At 53.4% G+C, this 8,071-nt stretch overlaps 1 pseudogene; it reads right to left on the bottom strand.

Moving 5' to 3' along the window:
- Positions 1-3,039: 3,039 nt before the first annotated feature.
- Positions 3,040-3,629, bottom strand: LOC144302164 (protein FAM32A pseudogene; annotated as a pseudogene).
- Positions 3,630-8,071: the final 4,442 nt, after the last annotated feature.

Raw genomic sequence — 8,071 nt, 5'->3', positions numbered from 1 at the left:
GTGAGTAAGTCGGCAGCTAAGGGGGCTGGGGAGTTCAGTGCACCCGCAGTCCCTCTGTCCCCCACCCCCTTGTCCTGCATGAGCTGATTCAGATCCCAGACTCTGGGCGAGTCAAGAGCCTCTGTCAAGGAGAGATTCACTTACCCCGTAAGACATTGAGCCCAAAGAGTGAGATTTATGAGAGGCATTCTGAGCAAATGTGAAGCTGCTGAGGCTAGGGGATTCCATGTCCAAAACTTCATTTAAAATATGATCAATCGGGCAGCCTGGGTGGCTCAGCGGTTTAGCACCGCCTTCAGCCCAGGGCATGACCCTGGAGACCTGGGATCGAGTCCCACATCGGGCTCCCTACATGGAGCCTGCTTCTCCCTCTGCCTGTGTCTCTGCCTCTCTCTCTCTGTGTGTCTCTCATGAATAAATAAATAAAATCTTAAAAAATATATATTATATATAATCATATATATCATATATAAAATATGATAAATAACCACATCCGAACTGAATGGGGAACTGGCTTCTTTTTGGTGTCTTGCGGGTTGGTTCTGCTCTAAAACCATTGTTCTCATGTCATAGTCTCAGATGGTGCTTATTTGCAGCATAAAAGAAAAAAAAATCTTGGAATCTCCTTTGTAAAAAAAAAAAAAAACGAAAACAAACATGCCCACTCTATCAGAGCCCCCTTTATATACACAGGTTAGTTAGGTTTTACCTGAAAAGGGTGCATAGTTTACATTCAACGTATACCTACAAGCCACGTGATTCATTTAAAGAAGTTCACAAATAAAAGTGAGTAAAGGGACTGAAGTCTAGTCACCCAAACCCAGACACAGATTCGGGAGTTGTTCTGCTTTACTTGTCCTCATTAGGAGGTCTTTCTGAGGCATAAACACAATAGACAATTAATGTTCCTGGAATGATTAAAATGTCTCCCTGGCAAAATGGGTTCATGGATTTATTAGGTGCTTCGCTTTTGGAGAAAGCTAAGTCACTGCAATTCTTTTGTCTTGTGCAAAAATTTTCCATTTTTGGCAGAAGTTAGAGTAAGATTTTTGCCCATTGCCCACAAATTTGTTTTATCTGGTACATTATGTTGAGGAGAATGTCACTGAATACAATCACATCTCTGTGCCCATCTTTTCTGTGTTCTCATGATACCATGTGCGGAGGGGTCCCGATGGCAGAGGTGACAGGGAGAGTGACAGGGGCTGACTGGGGGAAATAGTTGCAGTTCTGCTTAACTTCTCTGTTGGACCTCAGGAGCAAGCCTCCCATTTTTCTCCTGAGGAAAAAGAAGGGATTAGGGGTAGCTGCTGCCTGGGGTCCCTTGCAGCTCGAGGTGACCTCAGTGTATGATGCTGACCTCTCAGGTGCCTTGTCCACGGACAGCTGCAGGCTGTAACCACCCCCGATACAGTCACCCAGAGGGTCACTTCTTCATTGCTCTTGTCCACTAACCTCTGCTTTTGGACTCAGAGCTGGAGGGGTGTCTGGGGCCCATGACCCCCAGAGGGCGGCCCGCCTGGAGCCAGGGATGCATCCACGCTGCCAGGCCGCTTCAGTGCCCACCCTGCCGGACGATTCAGAGTCCTAGGCCCCTCCACCCTGAAGCAAGCTGGTCCTGGGCCCCATCTCTCTGGGGCTGGGCCCTCTGGTCACCCCCCACTCCAGTGGCCGGGCCACTGAGCTTGCTCATAGGCAGCCAGCCCCAGGCCGGGGCCCAACTGCAGGACACAGCTCAGCCTCTGAGCAGGTGGGGGATTGCCGAGACCCGCGGTGCGCATCTCCCTGAGGGGCTTCAGCTCAACGACAAATAAAAACCAATCCAGACTTAGGAAGGGGAGACTTTATTGGAAAGGATTATTGCAGTGTGAGGAACATTCTGATAATCGGGTCTGCACGCTTCTAGAGTCAGGGAAAGGAGATGGCACAGGGCTTGGAAGAACTCGGTGTGGGGATGTGGGGACAAACAGTGGATGGATGGGGTCAGAGGATGTCCCAGCCCCCAGGACAGGCAAGGGGAGGCTTCTTAAGGGCAGCAGTGACTGCCTTCTGCCTTGGTGCTGGAGCAGGCCCCTGGACTGGCCACACAGACATGGGGCTGTGCAGAGGGACCCAGGCAGGTAGAGGCCTCCATCTGCCCACCCTGAGCTGCCAGCAAAGCTCTGGTTAAGGGCTCTGAACAAGAGCCCCAAGAAGAGGCTTCCAGGAGCCCAGGCACGAGGTCTGTGGGGAGAGGCGGGTGACGGGACTCTGCTTGGGGTCCCCACAGGCCACTGCATTAGGGCTTCTGGGAGTGAGACCCGACATCAGTTGTTTTCTGAAATGCTCCCATGTTGAAGGAGCCTTGGCACAGACCCTAGGGGGCTGGTGGGTCAAGGAGAGAACGTTCCCCACAGAGGAAAGGATTCAAAGAAAAGATCGAGATGGAAATCAACTTCCAGGAGCCAGAGAATATCCCAGGGGACCAGAGTCAGCGTGGAGGGCGAGAGAGGCAGCTCCGTGGAAGGGCACAGTGCGGGGAGGGTCCCGGGCCTCCAGCACCCAGCCCACGGCGTCCCCCAGGGCTGCTGCCTCAGCTGGGCTTGCGTTAGGGACTCAGCTTTTCTCCTGGGCAAGTTCATACAGCAAAACCTTCACCATCTCACTCATTTTCAAGTGCACGACTCAGTTCATCCACATTTTGTTTTACTGTGTGAGCCTGGTTCCATGTAATCATTTGTTGTTTTATTTTTGACTCAACTATTAAATCGGAATGTCAGCACAGAGCTTGACTTGGGTTTTGGATCAGAAAGGGTGTGAAAGTAGTAGCTGATTCCAGGTACGTGCACCTAGAACTTTCTGTACCGGGGGTGGGTGGGTGGGGGGGTGTTGTGTGAGTGAGGAAACATGCTTTCACATCATATACGTGTGTTTATTATATATAGGAGTATCTATAACATCGTATTTTTTAGGTTATTTATTTATTTATTTAAAAGAACAGCCTTACTTTAATCAAGTTCCAGCAAGAGGGCACACTGCTTTGGAGAGCATTTGTCTCAGCAGAAAACGCAAGGGTGTGTGTAAAAGAATGTTTCTAGAAAATACCAAAGGCACCAAATAGAACCCTAACTTTGCCTTCCGTTTCCCCTTGATGCCGCTGCATACCCTGGGTGGGGAGGCTACTTTGTCCAGCTGACTTTTGGAATGTCATAGTGCTCCGTAAGGGTGTCCAAGGGTCTGTTGAAGTCCTCCACTCTCTGCTTGTGGATTTTGGGTGCTTTCTTTAGGATCCTTTCCATTTGCCACTTCTCCTGACTCTTCTCGAAAGCCGCCTGGGCCGGGGTGCGCTTGTCCAGGCCGCGCCACTTCTCCTTCTCATTCTTTTTGCTCATTCCCATCACTTCCAGGAGTTTCGCCTTGTCTTTGTCCTTCTGTTTCTTCTTCTGATTGGTCACGCTGAACTCTGCAACACCTTTTAGTTTCAGGGGCCCCTTCTGAACCTGCTCGTAGGCCACCGTGAGGCCGCTTGCTTTCCTGTAGGAAGGGAGAGAGAGAGATTGAGAACAGGAGCAGAGGGAGCAGGAGAGGGAGAAGCAGGTGCCCCACAGAGCAGGGAGCCTGATGTGGGACTCGATCCCAGGACCCCGGGATCACAACCTGAGCCGAAGGCAGACGCTTCACCTACTGAGCCCCCAGGCGCCCCACTAACATCTCATGAGCAGTCACAGTGTCTGATAAAGAACTTACCCAGGGAGGGGAAGTCGGGGTCGGGGGTGCGCTGCTGGCGCCTGGCAAGCTGGGGCTCAGGGTTCACGGCCCACCTGGCTCCACTGCCCTTCCCCACAAGCATAAATAAATGTTTTCTTTCTTCCCTGAGAACATCTGTCAAACTGAGGTGTCAGCTCCCTACAAAAGCAGAACCGAACATGGTGCAGGAGAGATGGGGGAGGTTGGGCTTCCGTGCCCCCGGGGCGGCCTGCTCGGTGGTCCCAGCTCTCGGTGGGCGGGTCCACCTTCTGCTCTCTCCCCCGGCCCACGCCCTTGCCTCCCACTGCGAGGCGGCCTCTAAGACCGTGTGGGTGTTGGACCGTTACGAAGGCAGTGCACACACCCTCACATGTGTATGGTGCACACACTTCTGTGTGCACTCACACACCACACGTTTCTACACATACATGCTTGCACACGTCACTTATGCATGTGTATTACACACACGCACCTTGTCACGGGTGCCCACACGTGTATGCTACTCTCACACATGCACACACGCAATCTCTCACATACACACTCTCACACGCACATGTGTGCACACATGCACACACATCCACACTCACACACATATGTGCACACACATATATACATGCACACAATCCCTCACAGGTGCACACAGGTACACACACAATCACTCATGCACATTTGGCATCCAGTCCCGCTCACCTCAGAGGTCCAGGATTCCTCTTTCCCAGGCTCATGATCCATTTCCCTTCTCCTTCCTTTTTTACAAATTTATATTTTCCATCAGTAAACAGGTTGGTTTTGGGAGTGGAGTACAGCGGAGGTTCACTAGCTCAAGAAAATCTCCCGATCTCCCCGCACCTCAGTGCTGCCCTCTCAGGTTACCAGACCCCAGTGATCCTTCCCCGTGGGAGCCGCTTCCGGAGCACATCCCACCCACCCTCCTCTGAGGAACTGCCAAGGGTTAGCCGTCCACCTGCTGCACATGTGTCACCTCTGCCCTGGAGGCCATGGACAGAGGCACCCAGAAATTTCGGATGGAAGAAAACCAATGGTGCCAACTGAGGGCTGAATAAATGCATATTTTATAAGGAGTCAGTGACTGCTGGCTACCTCCCACAGGCTGGTGCGAGAGCTGTGTAAATTCACAGCTTGCTAGTCTCTGACCTTGATTTTGGCCCTTGCTCCTTAGGCCTGCCGAGCCTTCCGCTGATGCCTGCCGCCAGGCCCTGGAGCTGTGGGTGTCTGATGGCAGGTGTGGCCCGGTCCCCAGCCACCGCGTGCCCCTGCCACCTGCTGTGGCCTCCTTGTTCCCTGCTGGCTGTGACTCTGGGGAGGGGTGGGGAGTCCAAAGGAGGGTCAGGGGCTCTGGAAATGCCTATGGAGATATTTCTGCTTTACAGCTTCAGTTTGACCTCATTTCACATTTAAATGTTGCTTTTCTCATGGAAGCAGGAGAAGGACCCCTTATCTCTCATGCACATTCTTTCAGATGTATTTATTGGGCACAAACTGTGTGCCTGAGATGAAGGCACTGGGGCACAAAACAGGATGGCAAGACGGCTGTGCACAGAGCCCACCGTCCGGGGAGAGGGACCTGCGGCAGGGGAGCCTCTGGGAAGGACCTGATGCATCTCCTGCTTTGTTTGTGTATGTGTGTGTGTGTGTGTGTTTAAGATTTTATTTACTTATTCCTGAGAGACACAGAGAGAGGCAGAGACACAGGCAGAGGGAGAAGCAGGCTCCCTGCAGGGAGCCCAATGCAGGACTCGATCCCAGGACCCCGGGGTCGCGACCTGAGCCACAGGTAGGCGCTCAACCACTGAGCCACCCAGGCGCCCCATCTCCCACTTTGCTAAGTGTTAGCCAGGGTCCGTCACTCCCCTCAGCACATCCTGCGAGTCGGCTTGGTCCAGAATGAAATGAAATGCACAATCAGCAAGGACCAGAGTGGGTGGAAGGAAGGCCCATCCCCAAGGCCATCAACAGAGAAGCTGGGAAGCCCAGGATTCCAGGCCCCACTCGGCAGAGTCCTCGCTGCTGCCAGTCAGAAGTGACCCAGCCCCTCCCTGGGCAACGATGGGGTCATGTTATGGGGAGGGCTAGAATTGGGGAGGGAGCCTTGGTGAAGTTAGAGAAATTTATGTTTTTCTCACAGCCAAGCTCTGGGGTGTTTTGCGTTTGTTTCTCAGTTTGGAAGCTGGGTGAGCTTACTGCGAGGGTCTTGTGATGCGGGCACAGGCAGGTGAGAGGGCTGCTGGTGCTGAGCCCCCACAGTGAGAGACGCAGGCTGGGGACCTGCCGGCGTAAGTAGAGGGGTTGGACCCAGGAAGACCCCAGCAGGACGCTCCCGAGGGAGGGTTGCGGTGGCCAGATGAGCAGGGGCTGCAGGGGAGAGCATGCATGAACCGGCATGAGGGCTTGAAGCCCTAGTCTTAGGGTGCCGTCCTCACGGGGGGCAGGGAGAAGCTGACACAGGGCTGGTGCAGCCTTGTCCTCCTCCCTGACTTCCTCCCATTTGTGCTGATAGGGCTCTGCTACTTGTCCACTTGGTGAAGAACTTTCTAATCCCATCATGCGGAGCAGGTGTGTTGTTCCTGGGGAGGGGTCAGAGGTGGGACTCTGGTCAGGGGAGATGAGGGGGTACACTCGGGGGAAGGTGAGGGAGCTCCTTTGCCCCATGCCTCTCCTCTCAGCTGAGTGAGGGAGGAAGTCTCCGCCTCCCTGATGGGCCACTGCACCACCTGTGATCCCACAGGCACCCAAAGACAAAGGACGGGTGGATCCTGATCCTAAAGTCCCCAGTGGACCTGTAGCTTCCCAAAGGGCACCCATTAGAAAGGAAACATGTCCCTGCGCGTGTGAGCACAGGCCTGTGGCCCACCGACCACACCAGACCCCCACGCTGGCAGAGCTCCTGCCCAGTAGTGCTGCAGGTGGGCACCTGCTGTGGGCCAGGCCCTGCCACTGTCCTGGACGCCTGTGTGCCCCCCGTGTCGATGCCTCCACTCCGGACTGGGGTGTGCCCCCAGCTCCCAGCCAGCCAGCCCCCTGTCCCACCACGGCCCCTGCCAGACCTGGGCTCTCAACACATTAGCCAGTCTCTGCATGTGCCCTTAGGAGAGAAATCCGACGTGCTCCGTGACCCCTGGGCTGTGGAGAGATCAATAAAAGGACATGTGAGGTTGCAGCAAAATTGAAGATGCCTTTGAATTAGAAGAGTCCATCGTGACGTCCTGCTGGAGCAATAAAAGAAGAAAAAAGAGGTGGAATATAGGAGCCATCTGGTCAAATCCCCTGAATTCCCAGTAAGCCCAGTAATTTGACTTGATGTACTGAGGGCTACAGGGAGGGACGGGCACCAGATGAAAGCCTGTCTCCTTGAGCAGTTGACATTCCCATGAAAGTAAATACTAGGGACAGAGAAGTAGCCCCGTGATTCTCCAGCGGGAGTGGCCTTGGGAGTCACCCAGGGGGCTTGTTGAAACCCACCCAGAGATCGAAGTCGGGCGGGTCTAGGTGGGGCCCCATCATAGGCTTTTCTCAACTTCCCCCCCGCGATGCCGGCACTGCAGGTCCGGAGACCCCCCTCTGAGAAGCTCTGAGGTTGTCCCTTCAGCTCTGCCCCACGGCAGTTCCACAGCCCTCCAGGGTCTAGCCACTGGATGAAGGAGGTCACGCGAGCAGGGTGGCTGACGAGTCACAGGGAGCTCAAGGATGGTTGCGTGTAGGTTGATCCCATGCAAACCCGGCAATCACTAAGCATTGGGGTCAAAGACACTGGATTCTTTTATTCTTCTCCTGACACATGGGGTTTCAGTTTTTAGCTACGATCTCCTTCCGATTGATGTCAGCTAATAATGGGCAGAATTACATCCTCTCGATTACTCTCGAACGCCCTGTGGTATTTAAAACATCTTTTGTTTCCAACATCCTGGAATATTTAACTGACCCTTTTCCAGATCAAATAACATCCCCTGCGTTTTGATTTATTTACAGTTTTTCTGAGGCCGCAGGAAAGCCAAGCCTTATTGTTGGCGCGCAGCTGGGTTTTTTCTGCCCTCTGCTACCTGGAGGTTAATTGAAGCAAACATCCTACAAAGGAGAAAGTCCCCGAACACGTGGCAGAAAAGTGAGTGGCCTCAGGCCCGGCCTACCGCCCATTACCAAGTTCAAACAGCAAAAACCCCAAAGGAGGGTGCCCCAGAGTGGGAGTGACCCCCACACAGGCCAGGGTTTCCTTCTCTGGGAACAGACCGCGCTGCTTCTGCTGTTGTCTTTAACACTTGGTTTTGAAATAACTGCTAAATTAGAGGAAAAAAAAAATTTTTTTAAAGATTCCACTTACTTATTCATG

The sequence above is a fragment of the Canis aureus genome, chromosome 31 (assembly GCF_053574225.1).
Source record: "Canis aureus isolate CA01 chromosome 31, VMU_Caureus_v.1.0, whole genome shotgun sequence".
In the NCBI taxonomy this organism is placed as follows: Eukaryota; Metazoa; Chordata; class Mammalia; order Carnivora; family Canidae; genus Canis; species Canis aureus.
Note: the sequence above shows the minus strand (reverse complement) of the source record. Positions and strands in the feature narration are given on the sequence as shown.